At 50.2% G+C, this 15,082-nt stretch overlaps 4 non-coding genes and 2 pseudogenes across 4 annotated transcripts; all 6 read right to left on the bottom strand.

The window, feature by feature from the left end:
- Positions 1-814: 814 nt before the first annotated feature.
- On the bottom strand, positions 815-1,019 carry LOC142293120 (U2 spliceosomal RNA; annotated as a pseudogene).
- A 5,429-nt stretch (positions 1,020-6,448) lies between these two features.
- LOC142292692 (U2 spliceosomal RNA) lies at positions 6,449-6,552 on the bottom strand (annotated as a pseudogene).
- A 1,387-nt stretch (positions 6,553-7,939) lies between these two features.
- Positions 7,940-8,137, bottom strand: LOC142293194 (U2 spliceosomal RNA). The gene has a single exon (XR_012751182.1). It is a non-coding gene; the product is annotated as a U2 spliceosomal RNA (small nuclear RNA).
- Positions 8,138-10,406: 2,269 nt separating this feature from the next.
- On the bottom strand, positions 10,407-10,597 carry LOC142292617 (U2 spliceosomal RNA). Its single transcript, XR_012750748.1, has one exon. It is a non-coding gene; the product is annotated as a U2 spliceosomal RNA (small nuclear RNA).
- Positions 10,598-11,984: 1,387 nt separating this feature from the next.
- On the bottom strand, positions 11,985-12,175 carry LOC142292605 (U2 spliceosomal RNA). Its single transcript, XR_012750740.1, has one exon. It is a non-coding gene; the product is annotated as a U2 spliceosomal RNA (small nuclear RNA).
- A 1,387-nt stretch (positions 12,176-13,562) lies between these two features.
- On the bottom strand, positions 13,563-13,753 carry LOC142292593 (U2 spliceosomal RNA). The gene has a single exon (XR_012750731.1). It is a non-coding gene; the product is annotated as a U2 spliceosomal RNA (small nuclear RNA).
- Between the last annotated feature and the right edge of the window lie 1,329 nt (positions 13,754-15,082).

Genomic DNA, 15,082 nt, shown 5'->3' with positions numbered 1-15,082 from the left:
AAGCCGCCAGTGTTCCGTCTCTTCATGTTGTGCACAGTTCAAACGGAAAATACATCAACAGGCAGACTACAGAAAAGCTTACTATCAAAGGTTAGAGGGGGGCTTTCTCAGAGGGCTTTTTACAGTTTTTCTATTCCCAATTAGCCGTTTAAGTGTACTTATTGAAAGTAGTAATTCTTTCATAGGCCGCCCTTTCTTAGTATTTGACGTTCCTTATATTGCGGTATGAGGCTTCGCAGTAGGTTGCAAACATTCATCACCCATGACTGTCCCCAATTGAGCTCAGAAGCTCAATGTCTATCATGACCTCTCTTTTAGAATGTCCAAGAGCAAGCAAACTATTCCTCCAGGAGAGGGCGCCAACAGACTACTAAAGAGATCATCATTACTCAAAGAAAACCCCAAAAACCAATGCATGATAGGAATAAACAGGTAACTTTCTTTGGAGTGGAAGCGGAGAGATCGCACCAGATGCCAATTCTAGATGTTATCACACCTGTGGTCACTGCAGCAGCAGGTGAATCCACTTTGTCCAAAAGGGATCTATTCCATTCAATTGCAAATGATCTAGATAAGACAGAGAACTGCAGCACGGGGACATAGCCGAGTTGGTCAGGTTGAGTGGTGATGAGTTTGCTATTTGGATGAATAAAGAAAGTCAAAAGTGTGAAAGATAAAAAACAAAAGGAGGAAGTGTGAAAAGTGAATGGGCCAAATTGAGGTGCATATGAAGACGTATGCTTTCTTCCAATTCATTAAATCGGGCTAATATGAATCAGGTGAATTGAGTTCTGCTTTTGGAAACTGGGTTAAGAAGGGGTGCACCGTTCCTGGAGGTACTGCAATACCAGGTCAATGCGTGGAGTGGACAGAGCAAGCTCTTTTTCCATCTCCCTGTTCTAAAAATCCATTTAATATATGGTCCCCAGATAGGGGACGTATCAGATATTAAACTGATAAGAACAGATTTTTTGATTTAACAGCATCTTTATTATCATGCACTACTCACAAAAAGGTAACAAACCGTGTACAGTGCCGCAGCCCCGTACACACAGAACTATACAATCCTTCTTACATAGCCATAGAGTACGACGCACTAAACTATACATCACACTCCTATGCTTATCCATAACACTCAAGCTGAAAGAAAAAGTTAGACAATAAATAACGACGAACCGGCGATTGGGGGATGGGGGTAGGGGAAAAGGGGGATAGGGTGGGGAAATCACAGGCCCGAAGCTTTATTGAAAGACGCACATAACGGGAAAAGGAGGGAGGGGGCATGGAAGAGGTCTAAACCTCCTCCTCGGCGCTGTCGTCCGGACTGTCCATGATGGAATAGTCTCTGAGCAGGCTGTGGATCAGCCTGCGGCAATCCTGGATAGACATCCTCTCCCTCTTCAAGATGAGCCGGTTCCTGGCGACCCAAATAGCGTCCTTAAAGCAGTTCATAAGGCGCCAAGCCTCCTGGATGGCTCCAACGGTGTGAGTCCCAGGGAAGAGTCCATAAAGTACGGAATGGTACGATAGGCTCCCTCTGGGGACGGAGTTCCTCAGGTCATCCTCCAGGGCAACCAACAGGCGCTGTGCGAAACGGCAGTCCCAAAAGGCGTGCAGCGATGTTTCCTCCACGAAGGGGCACCTTGGGCAGTACCGGGTTTTGCACAGGTTCCGGGCGTGCATGAATGACCGGACGGGCAGTCCGCCCTGTATCGCCATCCATGACAAGTCCTTGTGCCCGTTGGTCAATCCAGCCGATGACACGTTTGTCCAAACAGTCTCCAGTGTGTCGTGATGAAGTCCTGGAATGTTCTCCATTTCGTCCTTGGCTCTGATGAGTTTGTGGATAGTCTTTGGCTTCCACAAATCAGGCTTGAGTCCCTCCAGTTGGTGTTCCCTCACAAACCGAACCACGTCTCCGTAGAACCATGGCGCCGTCCAGTTGTAGGGGAAGGAGCTGTCCCACTTGTCCCAGCCTAACCGTCTCCAAAGGGGGAGCAGGAAGAAGCGAGACATGGACCCACCCGCGGAACCTCTCTTGACTCGCAGAGTTCGGCGAACGCAGTCACATACGAAGGAGGATCGCAGGAGGGTGGGGATATCGGGTACGCCCTTCCCACCCTTGCGAGGATCCTTGTACATGATGCTCCGCTTTACTCTGTCCATCTTGGATCCCCAGACAAAACGAAACACCGTCCTGGTAATGGCCCTGCACACGGTGGCAAGGGGGGGCCAGGCCTGGGCCGTGTACTGCAGCACGGGCAGTACCTCGTTACGCAGGACCAGTGCTTTGCCCTCACAGGTGAGGCGTCTGAGGCTCCACAGACCGATCCGTTGGGTGATCTTGGTCAAGCGTTCCTCCCAGGACTTGAGGGCTGCTCCTTCCTTCCCGAACCAGACTCCAAGAACCTTGATGAAATCCGGCTGGATGCTGAAAGGGAAGGGGGCGGAAGAGGCCGGCTGCCAGTCCCCGAAGAGCATGGCTTCCGACTTCCCGCAGTTGACTTTGGCTCCCGAAGCCCGTCCGAAGGTCTCACAGGTCTGGACGAGGGTGTCGACTGAGCGCCGGTCCGCGCAGAAGACGGTCACGTCGTCCATGTAGAGCGAGCACTTGACCTCGAAGCGTTCTGGTCCTGGTGCGGTGATCCCTCTGATCTCTCCATTCCGCCGGATAGCCTCTGCAAAGAGTTCTATAACACAAACAAAAAGAAGAGGTGACAGAGGACAGCCTTGTCTGACCCCTGAGAGGACCGGGAAGGGGTCAGTCTTCCAGCCGTTCACCAACACCGAGCTGTGAATATCAAAATACATTAGTTGGACATACAAGCAAAACATGTTACCCAAACCTAACCTGTGCAGAGCTTTGCCCAGGAACTCATGGGAAACACGGTCGAAGGCCTTTTCCTGATCCAACGAGATCAGGGCTGCGTGCACCCGGCGGGCTTTGATGTACTCGACCGTGTCCCGCATGAGAGCCAGGCTGTCTGCGATGCGACGTCCGGGGATGCTGCAGGTCTGATCCGGGTGGATGATCCGTCCGATAACAGTCTTCAATCTCGTTGCCATCGTCTTGGCCAGGATCTTGTAGTCGACGTTCAGAAGGGTGATGGGACGCCAATTCTTCAGGTCGCACCTCTCTCCTTTACGCTTGTACAGGATCGTGACCATTCCTTCCCTCAGAGATGGAGGCATTCTGCCCTCCACCACCATCTCCTCATACAGCCCTAACAGGTCCGGACAGATTAGGTCTCCCAGCGCTACATAGAGCTCTGCTGGGAGGCCGTCACTGCCCGGTGTCCTGCCAGAACTAAAGGATTTGGCGGCCGAGAGCAGCTCGTCCACCGTCAGAGGAACATCCATGGCCGCCGCGTCTGCAGGGTCAAGATGGTTAGTGATACCTGACAGGAACTTATCGGCGGCCTCGGGGTCAGTAGTCTTGCGGGCGTAGAGTTCGCTGTAGAAGTCGCTGACGACCTTCATCACGTTCTCTTTCCCGCGTCGCATGTTTCCACTCTCGTCTCGTAGTTCATTCATGGGCGTGTGACCGGCGTGGAGTTTCCTGAAAAAGAACGAGTTACATTTCTCACCCTTCTCCAGGTTCTCCACTTTGGAACGGAAGACAATTCGCTCGGACTCCTCCTCGAAGTGCCTTTTCAGGCTCCTCTTAGTCTCCTCCAGCTCCTCTCTCACGTCCCAGCCGCATCGAAGAAGGTCCTGCAGGGAACGCAGCTCACGCTGGAGTCTCCTGAAGTCCCTCCTCTTCAGGCACGCCTGTTGTTGACTCTTTGCCTGAAAGAAGAAACGGAACTCGAGTTTAACGTATTCCCACCAGTCAGAAACAGACTGGAAGCCCGCCTTGTAGGCCCGCCACGTGGAGTAGGCAGCTCTAAGCTCCTCCAGAATCTCACCCTTTTCCAGCAGAGAGCAGTTCAGCTTCCAGGAGCCCGGGCCAATGGGGAAGCCCTGGCCCAGCACACCTTGAAAGTGAATGGCTCTGTGGTCAGAGAAGAAGCAGGGGACCATCGAGTGCCCACTCCGCCCAACCGCCCGAGAGGTAAACACAAAGTCAATCCTGGAACGCAGCGAGCCATCGGATCGGCACCATGAATAGTTCACGGATCCGTGTCCGATGGAGCCAACAACGTCCACAAGAGAGGCTTCGGTCACCATCTCAATGAGCAGTTTGGATGTGACGTCCAACTTGGCAGCCGTTCCAGAACTGCGTCCATCCTCCTCAATCGGGCAGTTGAAATCCCCGGCCATCACTACCGTCCTGGCGGTAGCGAGCTGAGGGCGCAGGGCTTGGAGGAGCTCCAGTCGATCGCTCTTCACAGGAGAAGCATACACATTGATGAACCTGACAGGTTCTCCCGCCCAGGTGCCATCCACGAGCAGTAACCTGCCGCAGACGATTTCCTGAACAGAGTCCAATGTGAAGGCGCTTCCCCTGATCAGCACGGCGACCCCCGCGGACCTACAGTCGCCCCCGCCAGACCAGTAGGATGGGCCATGGGTCCACTCCCTGGCCAGATGGTTGAAGGACCTAGAGGAGGGAAGGGAGCATTCCTGCAGGAAAAATACATCACTAGACTGAGTGTTAAGGAACGCAAAAATTGTCTGACGTCGGAACTTGTCTCTGATGCTCCTAACATTAATGGAAAAGATGTTAATGTTAGCAGTCATTGGAGGAAAGAGAAAGTTAGAGCAGGCGGTGTGCCTTAGTTACCACTCCGGTCGGGCGGTTCTTCCTCTTTGGCACCTGCTGGTAAGGGTATCTCCAGCAGACCCTCTTCTGCTAGCTGATCAAGCAGGGATGGTGCCTCAGTGGCTTCCGACTCCTCCATTTCTTCTTCGGCCACAAGGGACTCCACCATCTGCTCCAACACGTCCGGTTCTGGGAGGAGGCCATCCTCCTCTTCCTGGGGTGGGTTAAGGTCCACAATGAACAGCTTGGAAGGTTCTGCGACAGGACTATCTTCCACCTTCCTTTTCCTTTGGCCTGTACCTGAGGAGACAAGAGCTGGAAAATCCTCCTCGGTGAAAAGTGCAAGAGTGCTGAGGCCCTCTGCTCTCATGGTCTGGGGAGGGAGAGTGGGCTTTGGGGGGGGGGTGAGGAGACCAGCTGAGGAGTAGGGAAATGAGGTGGAGGTAGTGGAATCCTCAGTAGGGTTGGCCGGGGGGGGAGGGGTTTGGACAGGGGTGACAGGGGGGGGGACCAGGGAGGGGGCAGCAGTTTTCTTACCCTTCTTTTCCCTGGACTCCGTGGCTGCTGGGGCATCGGCTGGAGCCACGGTCGCCGGGTTCTTGGCCGCCTTGTCCTTGGCCTCTGTGGCCTTGGTCGTAGCTGCCTTGGTCGACGAAGCTGTGACTACCCGATACTGGGTCGCCGCGGCAACCCTTGCCCAGGATTTCTCCCGCTGTGGGCAGTCCTTGTAAAGGTGGTCCGCCTGTCCACATAGGTTGCAAGTCTTCTTCTTTGGGCAGTCCTTGGAGCTGTGTCCTGTCACCCGGCAAACCCTGCAGGCGTCCTCCTTGCAGGTCTTCATCGAATGCCCTTTCCCACCACATTTCCTGCAGTTGTGTGGCATGTCCGGGTAGTAGATGAGACCATAGGAGTTTCCCAGAGAGAATGTCGGGGGCAGGTGCTGGAGACCATCCTCGGATGCTGGTTCCCTGTAGAGTCGAACGGTTACTGACCACTTACCCGTCCAGAATCCGTTGCCGTTAAGGATGTGGGATGGCTCCCTCACCACTGTGCAGAGACGTCCCAGGAACGTGGAGATGTCTCTTCCTGGGGTGTGCGGGTTCCGCATGGAGACCGTGATCCTCTTCTCATCCCTCTGTATAGGACAGGATCCTAAAAAAGAATGAAAAGGGGAGTCCGGCATCGCTGCGTTCATCGCCTCCCAGTATCTCCTGCAGGCATTCACCGTGGCAAAGGTTACCAGAAAAATGCCAGTCATGAAGGTCTGGACACTCAGGGTTTCCGCCCTGGAGAAGCCCTGATCCAGAATCATCTTCTTGCAGAACATGTCGCTGGACATGTCCGGCAACCTACCATCCACCGCCTTTAGCTTCAGGGCGACCGTCTGCCGCATCCAAGGCTCCAGGGTTGGAGCCTTTTCAGGCGGCGTCCGGGCTCCCTCCGGCTGGCTGGCGTCGGAGGTAGGGGCCTCTTGGGCCGAAGAAGCCTCTGGATGAGCCTTCCTGGAGGTCCCTGGGTCCTGAGCCTTCCTGGCTGCCTTCTCTGGCTTGCTTGCCATGGCTGGTTCCTGCTTGAGTTCCCGGAGCTGGATCTTGGATTCTTCTCCGGGTGTCTTCTCCCGCTGTGTTCCTCCTCGAAGTTCCTCTGGTCTCCCCAAGTCTTCTCCGAGCCTTCGTCTTCTTGCTTCTTTCTGCCAAGCTCTTCTTCCGTCCGATCTCCCTCTTTCGGTCTCGGCTGGGCTTCGGAGCTTGTCTCCCTGATCGTATCTCGTCAAGTGTAGCTAGCTCAGTTTGTTCTGATAAGAACAGATACTACACTTGATCTTAGCCAAAAGGCCGAGAAGCGATAACCAGAATTGGTTTGGGCCTCGAGTGGCACCCTGGCCTATGCCGGACACATCTTAGGGAGAGAGAGCGAGAGGGAGACAAACCCACGCCTACACAAGACATTTTGTCACCCAAGCCAACCCTTGAAAAGGCTGCTTTGCAGAGCCAAAACAAGAAGAATGGTGCGTTTTGCAGCCGCCGCCCACTGCAATGAATCTGAATAACTCCTCCTTTAGGGCGCAAGCAACTCCCCTCCCCCTTGCAGTCTTTCCAATTCACGATACAAAAAGACGGACAGGACAGGTTGCCTGACTTTCCGTCACTGCCACCCTTTGCCATCCTTACCCGTAGAAAGCCCTTTCATCATCCCCAAACCCTAATCTTTTCCCTTTCCTTCCCAGCCCCCAAACCCTGCCCTCTGTACCTTTCTCACCACCCGCTTCCCTTCTCCTGTCATCCCCCTACCACCCGGGAAAAAAAGAGATTGCCCCCTCCTTCCACTAGCCCACCCTCCCACCCAAAGAACAACTTCTTCTGCGCAGCTTGTTTTCTAGGCAGCAGCGCTATTGTGATGTCATCGGGGGGCATTGTGACAAGCCGCCAGTGTTCCGTCTCTTCATGTTGTGCACAGTTCAAACGGAAAATACATCAACAGGCAGACTACAGAAAAGCTTACTATCAAAGGTTAGAGGGGGGCTTTCTCAGAGGGCTTTTTACAGTTTTTCTATTCCCAATTAGCCGTTTAAGTGTACTTATTGAAAGTAGTAATTCTTTCATAGGCCGCCCTTTCTTAGTATTTGACGTTCCTTATATTGCGGTATGAGGCTTCGCAGTAGGTTGCAAACATTCATCACCCATGACTGTCCCCAATTGAGCTCAGAAGCTCAATGTCTATCATGACCTCTCTTTTAGAATGTCCAAGAGCAAGCAAACTATTCCTCCAGGAGAGGGCGCCAACAGACTACTAAAGAGATCATCATTACTCAAAGAAAACCCCAAAAACCAATGCATGATAGGAATAAACAGGTAACTTTCTTTGGAGTGGAAGCGGAGAGATCGCACCAGATGCCAATTCTAGATGTTATCACACCTGTGGTCACTGCAGCAGCAGGTGAATCCACTTTGTCCAAAAGGGATCTATTCCATTCAATTGCAAATGATCTAGATAAGACAGAGAACTGCAGCACGGGGACATAGCCGAGTTGGTCAGGTTGAGTGGTGATGAGTTTGCTATTTGGATGAATAAAGAAAGTCAAAAGTGTGAAAGATAAAAAACAAAAGGAGGAAGTGTGAAAAGTGAATGGGCCAAATTGAGGTGCATATGAAGACGTATGCTTTCTTCCAATTCATTAAATCGGGCTAATATGAATCAGGTGAATTGAGTTCTGCTTTTGGAAACTGGGTTAAGAAGGGGTGCACCGTTCCTGGAGGTACTGCAATACCAGGTCAATGCGTGGAGTGGACAGAGCAAGCTCTTTTTCCATCTCCCTGTTCTAAAAATCCATTTAATATATGGTCCCCAGATAGGGGACGTATCAGATATTAAACTGATAAGAACAGATTTTTTGATTTAATGAAGCTTTCCAAAGCACCGCAAAAAATGCATGACCGAAGTCACACCAAAAACAGTGCAAAGGCTAGGATTCGTGTGGACCCCTCCGTGAGGAGAGGGTCCCCAAAAATCAACCCCGTCCCTCCGAGCCAGAAGGCCACAGCAAGGGTCAGGGATCTTCGGTGCTCCCCCAAGCCGAAGCCTGGTTGAGCCTTGTCGTTGCTCCCAGCGTCCATCCAGGCATCTTACCCAAGTGGAGTAGAGAGCTACTAGTTGTTGGTTTCGCAGCCGAAACTGCCCGGACCGTCAACCGGTGTTGGTTTCTCAGCCCAAGGCTAACCGGACCTCCAACCGGGTGTTGGTTTCTCAGCCGAAGCTGACCCGGACCTCCAACCGGGTGTTGGTTTCTCAGCCGAAGCTGACCCGGACCTCCAACCGGGTGTTGGTTTCTCAGCCGAAGCTGACCCGGACCTCCAACCGGGTGTTGGTTTCTCAGCCAAAGCTGACCCGGACCTCCAACCGGGTGTTGGTTTCTCAGCCCAAAGCTGAACGGACCTCCGACCATGATTATAAAAATTTCCCTTCCTAGCCAGAAGGCCGGGATAGGGTAATATGCTCAAAAAGTATGAAAAGGCAAGGTACGGTGTGCTACAGAGCCCAAGGCTTGCCGGGGTCCCAAGCCAGCAAGCTCAGACTCACTCCAGGGTCGTCAGTCCTGGGGCACGTTGTACCATAGCCCCCCACCCTTACTCAGTCTAATAGCCTCGATCCTGGTAGGGCCATGTTTTCCACTAGATGAATATACTATCCACCCAGAGTACTAGCAAGCGCAACCTTCCAGTGTGCATTGTATCATTGTACTAAGGTGGCCTGGAGCTTAAACCACCTCTTCGAACAACACTACACTTGATCTTAGCCAAAAGGCCAAGAAGCGATAACCAGAATTGGTTTGGGCCTCGAGTGGCACCCTGGCCTATGCCGGACACATCTTAGGGAGAGAGAGCGAGAGGGAGACAAACCCACGCCTACACAAGACATTTTGTCACCCAAGCCAACCCTTGAAAAGGCTGCTTTGCAGAGCCAAAACAAGAAGAATGGTGCGTTTTGCAGCCGCCGCCCACTGCAATGAATCTGAATAACTCCTCCTTTAGGGCGCAAGCAACTCCCCTCCCCCTTGCAGTCTTTCCAATTCACGATACAAAAAGACGGACAGGACAGGTTGCCTGACTTTCCGTCACTGCCACCCTTTGCCATCCTTACCCGTAGAAAGCCCTTTCATCATCCCCAAACCCTAATCTTTTCCCTTTCCTTCCCAGCCCCCAAACCCTGCCCTCTGTACCTTTCTCACCACCCGCTTCCCTTCTCCTGTCATCCCCCTACCACCCGGGAAAAAAAGAGATTGCCCCCTCCTTCCACTAGCCCACCCTCCCACCCAAAGAACAACTTCTTCTGCGCAGCTTGTTTTCTAGGCAGCAGCGCTATTGTGATGTCATCGGGGGGCATTGTGACAAGCCGCCAGTGTTCCGTCTCTTCATGTTGTGCACAGTTCAAACGGAAAATACATCAACAGGCAGACTACAGAAAAGCTTACTATCAAAGGTTAGAGGGGGGCTTTCTCAGAGGGCTTTTTACAGTTTTTCTATTCCCAATTAGCCGTTTAAGTGTACTTATTGAAAGTAGTAATTCTTTCATAGGCCGCCCTTTCTTAGTATTTGACGTTCCTTATATTGCGGTATGAGGCTTCGCAGTAGGTTGCAAACATTCATCACCCATGACTGTCCCCAATTGAGCTCAGAAGCTCAATGTCTATCATGACCTCTCTTTTAGAATGTCCAAGAGCAAGCAAACTATTCCTCCAGGAGAGGGCGCCAACAGACTACTAAAGAGATCATCATTACTCAAAGAAAACCCCAAAAACCAATGCATGATAGGAATAAACAGGTAACTTTCTTTGGAGTGGAAGCGGAGAGATCGCACCAGATGCCAATTCTAGATGTTATCACACCTGTGGTCACTGCAGCAGCAGGTGAATCCACTTTGTCCAAAAGGGATCTATTCCATTCAATTGCAAATGATCTAGATAAGACAGAGAACTGCAGCACGGGGACATAGCCGAGTTGGTCAGGTTGAGTGGTGATGAGTTTGCTATTTGGATGAATAAAGAAAGTCAAAAGTGTGAAAGATAAAAAACAAAAGGAGGAAGTGTGAAAAGTGAATGGGCCAAATTGAGGTGCATATGAAGACGTATGCTTTCTTCCAATTCATTAAATCGGGCTAATATGAATCAGGTGAATTGAGTTCTGCTTTTGGAAACTGGGTTAAGAAGGGGTGCACCGTTCCTGGAGGTACTGCAATACCAGGTCAATGCGTGGAGTGGACAGAGCAAGCTCTTTTTCCATCTCCCTGTTCTAAAAATCCATTTAATATATGGTCCCCAGATAGGGGACGTATCAGATATTAAACTGATAAGAACAGATACTACACTTGATCTTAGCCAAAAGGCCGAGAAGCGATAACCAGAATTGGTTTGGGCCTCGAGTGGCACCCTGGCCTATGCCGGACACATCTTAGGGAGAGAGAGCGAGAGGGAGACAAACCCACGCCTACACAAGACATTTTGTCACCCAAGCCAACCCTTGAAAAGGCTGCTTTGCAGAGCCAAAACAAGAAGAATGGTGCGTTTTGCAGCCGCCGCCCACTGCAATGAATCTGAATAACTCCTCCTTTAGGGCGCAAGCAACTCCCCTCCCCCTTGCAGTCTTTCCAATTCACGATACAAAAAGACGGACAGGACAGGTTGCCTGACTTTCCGTCACTGCCACCCTTTGCCATCCTTACCCGTAGAAAGCCCTTTCATCATCCCCAAACCCTAATCTTTTCCCTTTCCTTCCCAGCCCCCAAACCCTGCCCTCTGTACCTTTCTCACCACCCGCTTCCCTTCTCCTGTCATCCCCCTACCACCCGGGAAAAAAAGAGATTGCCCCCTCCTTCCACTAGCCCACCCTCCCACCCAAAGAACAACTTCTTCTGCGCAGCTTGTTTTCTAGGCAGCAGCGCTATTGTGATGTCATCGGGGGGCATTGTGACAAGCCGCCAGTGTTCCGGCTCTTCATGTTGTGCACAGTTCAAACGGAAAATACATCAACAGGCAGACTACAGAAAAGCTTACTATCAAAGGTTAGAGGGGGGCTTTCTCAGAGGGCTTTTTACAGTTTTTCTATTCCCAATTAGCCGTTTAAGTGTACTTATTGAAAGTAGTAATTCTTTCATAGGCCGCCCTTTCTTAGTATTTGACGTTCCTTATATTGCGGTATGAGGCTTCGCAGTAGGTTGCAAACATTCATCACCCATGACTGTCCCCAATTGAGCTCAGAAGCTCAATGTCTATCATGACCTCTCTTTTAGAATGTCCAAGAGCAAGCAAACTATTCCTCCAGGAGAGGGCGCCAACAGACTACTAAAGAGATCATCATTACTCAAAGAAAACCCCAAAAACCAATGCATGATAGGAATAAACAGGTAACTTTCTTTGGAGTGGAAGCGGAGAGATCGCACCAGATGCCAATTCTAGATGTTATCACACCTGTGGTCACTGCAGCAGCAGGTGAATCCACTTTGTCCAAAAGGGATCTATTCCATTCAATTGCAAATGATCTAGATAAGACAGAGAACTGCAGCACGGGGACATAGCCGAGTTGGTCAGGTTGAGTGGTGATGAGTTTGCTATTTGGATGAATAAAGAAAGTCAAAAGTGTGAAAGATAAAAAACAAAAGGAGGAAGTGTGAAAAGTGAATGGGCCAAATTGAGGTGCATATGAAGACGTATGCTTTCTTCCAATTCATTAAATCGGGCTAATATGAATCAGGTGAATTGAGTTCTGCTTTTGGAAACTGGGTTAAGAAGGGGTGCACCGTTCCTGGAGGTACTGCAATACCAGGTCAATGCGTGGAGTGGACAGAGCAAGCTCTTTTTCCATCTCCCTGTTCTAAAAATCCATTTAATATATGGTCCCCAGATAGGGGACGTATCAGATATTAAACTGATAAGAACAGATACTACACTTGATCTTAGCCAAAAGGCCGAGAAGCGATAACCAGAATTGGTTTGGGCCTCGAGTGGCACCCTGGCCTATGCCGGACACATCTTAGGGAGAGAGAGCGAGAGGGAGACAAACCCACGCCTACACAAGACATTTTGTCACCCAAGCCAACCCTTGAAAAGGCTGCTTTGCAGAGCCAAAACAAGAAGAATGGTGCGTTTTGCAGCCGCCGCCCACTGCAATGAATCTGAATAACTCCTCCTTTAGGGCGCAAGCAACTCCCCTCCCCCTTGCAGTCTTTCCAATTCACGATACAAAAAGACGGACAGGACAGGTTGCCTGACTTTCCGTCACTGCCACCCTTTGCCATCCTTACCCGTAGAAAGCCCTTTCATCATCCCCAAACCCTAATCTTTTCCCTTTCCTTCCCAGCCCCCAAACCCTGCCCTCTGTACCTTTCTCACCACCCGCTTCCCTTCTCCTGTCATCCCCCTACCACCCGGGAAAAAAAGAGATTGCCCCCTCCTTCCACTAGCCCACCCTCCCACCCAAAGAACAACTTCTTCTGCGCAGCTTGTTTTCTAGGCAGCAGCGCTATTGTGATGTCATCGGGGGGCATTGTGACAAGCCGCCAGTGTTCCGTCTCTTCATGTTGTGCACAGTTCAAACGGAAAATACATCAACAGGCAGACTACAGAAAAGCTTACTATCAAAGGTTAGAGGGGGGCTTTCTCAGAGGGCTTTTTACAGTTTTTCTATTCCCAATTAGCCGTTTAAGTGTACTTATTGAAAGTAGTAATTCTTTCATAGGCCGCCCTTTCTTAGTATTTGACGTTCCTTATATTGCGGTATGAGGCTTCGCAGTAGGTTGCAAACATTCATCACCCATGACTGTCCCCAATTGAGCTCAGAAGCTCAATGTCTATCATGACCTCTCTTTTAGAATGTCCAAGAGCAAGCAAACTATTCCTCCAGGAGAGGGCGCCAACAGACTACTAAAGAGATCATCATTACTCAAAGAAAACCCCAAAAACCAATGCATGATAGGAATAAACAGGTAACTTTCTTTGGAGTGGAAGCGGAGAGATCGCACCAGATGCCAATTCTAGATGTTATCACACCTGTGGTCACTGCAGCAGCAGGTGAATCCACTTTGTCCAAAAGGGATCTATTCCATTCAATTGCAAATGATCTAGATAAGACAGAGAACTGCAGCACGGGGACATAGCCGAGTTGGTCAGGTTGAGTGGTGATGAGTTTGCTATTTGGATGAATAAAGAAAGTCAAAAGTGTGAAAGATAAAAAACAAAAGGAGGAAGTGTGAAAAGTGAATGGGCCAAATTGAGGTGCATATGAAGACGTATGCTTTCTTCCAATTCATTAAATCGGGCTAATATGAATCAGGTGAATTGAGTTCTGCTTTTGGAAACTGGGTTAAGAAGGGGTGCACCGTTCCTGGAGGTACTGCAATACCAGGTCAATGCGTGGAGTGGACAGAGCAAGCTCTTTTTCCATCTCCCTGTTCTAAAAATCCATTTAATATATGGTCCCCAGATAGGGGACGTATCAGATATTAAACTGATAAGAACAGATACTACACTTGATCTTAGCCAAAAGGCCGAGAAGCGATAACCAGAATTGGTTTGGGCCTCGAGTGGCACCCTGGCCTATGCCGGACACATCTTAGGGAGAGAGAGCGAGAGGGAGACAAACCCACGCCTACACAAGACATTTTGTCACCCAAGCCAACCCTTGAAAAGGCTGCTTTGCAGAGCCAAAACAAGAAGAATGGTGCGTTTTGCAGCCGCCGCCCACTGCAATGAATCTGAATAACTCCTCCTTTAGGGCGCAAGCAACTCCCCTCCCCCTTGCAGTCTTTCCAATTCACGATACAAAAAGACGGACAGGACAGGTTGCCTGACTTTCCGTCACTGCCACCCTTTGCCATCCTTACCCGTAGAAAGCCCTTTCATCATCCCCAAACCCTAATCTTTTCCCTTTCCTTCCCAGCCCCCAAACCCTGCCCTCTGTACCTTTCTCACCACCCGCTTCCCTTCTCCTGTCATCCCCCTACCACCCGGGAAAAAAAGAGATTGCCCCCTCCTTCCACTAGCCCACCCTCCCACCCAAAGAACAACTTCTTCTGCGCAGCTTGTTTTCTAGGCAGCAGCGCTATTGTGATGTCATCGGGGGGCATTGTGACAAGCCGCCAGTGTTCCGTCTCTTCATGTTGTGCACAGTTCAAACGGAAAATACATCAACAGGCAGACTACAGAAAAGCTTACTATCAAAGGTTAGAGGGGGGCTTTCTCAGAGGGCTTTTTACAGTTTTTCTATTCCCAATTAGCCGTTTAAGTGTACTTATTGAAAGTAGTAATTCTTTCATAGGCCGCCCTTTCTTAGTATTTGACGTTCCTTATATTGCGGTATGAGGCTTCGCAGTAGGTTGCAAACATTCATCACCCATGACTGTCCCCAATTGAGCTCAGAAGCTCAATGTCTATCATGACCACTCTTTTAGAATGTCCAAGAGCAAGCAAACTATTCCTCCAGGAGAGGGCGCCAACAGACTACTAAAGAGATCATCATTACTCAAAGAAAACCCCAAAAACCAATGCATGATAGGAATAAACAGGTAACTTTCTTTGGAGTGGAAGCGGAGAGATCGCACCAGATGCCAATTCTAGATGTTATCACACCTGTGGTCACTGCAGCAGCAGGTGAATCCACTTTGTCCAAAAGGGATCTATTCCATTCAATTGCAAATGATCTAGATAAGACAGAGAACTGCAGCACGGGGACATAGCCGAGTTGGTCAGGTTGAGTGGTGATGAGTTTGCTATTTGGATGAATAAAGAAAGTCAAAAGTGTGAAAGATAAAAAACAAAAGGAGGAAGTGTGAAAAGTGAATGGGCCAAATTGAGGTGCATATGAAGACGTATGCTTTCTTCCAATTCAT

Source organism: Anomaloglossus baeobatrachus, chromosome 2, assembly GCF_048569485.1.
Source record: "Anomaloglossus baeobatrachus isolate aAnoBae1 chromosome 2, aAnoBae1.hap1, whole genome shotgun sequence".
In the NCBI taxonomy this organism is placed as follows: domain Eukaryota; kingdom Metazoa; phylum Chordata; class Amphibia; order Anura; family Aromobatidae; genus Anomaloglossus; species Anomaloglossus baeobatrachus.
This window is presented reverse-complemented; position numbering and strand designations above follow the sequence as displayed.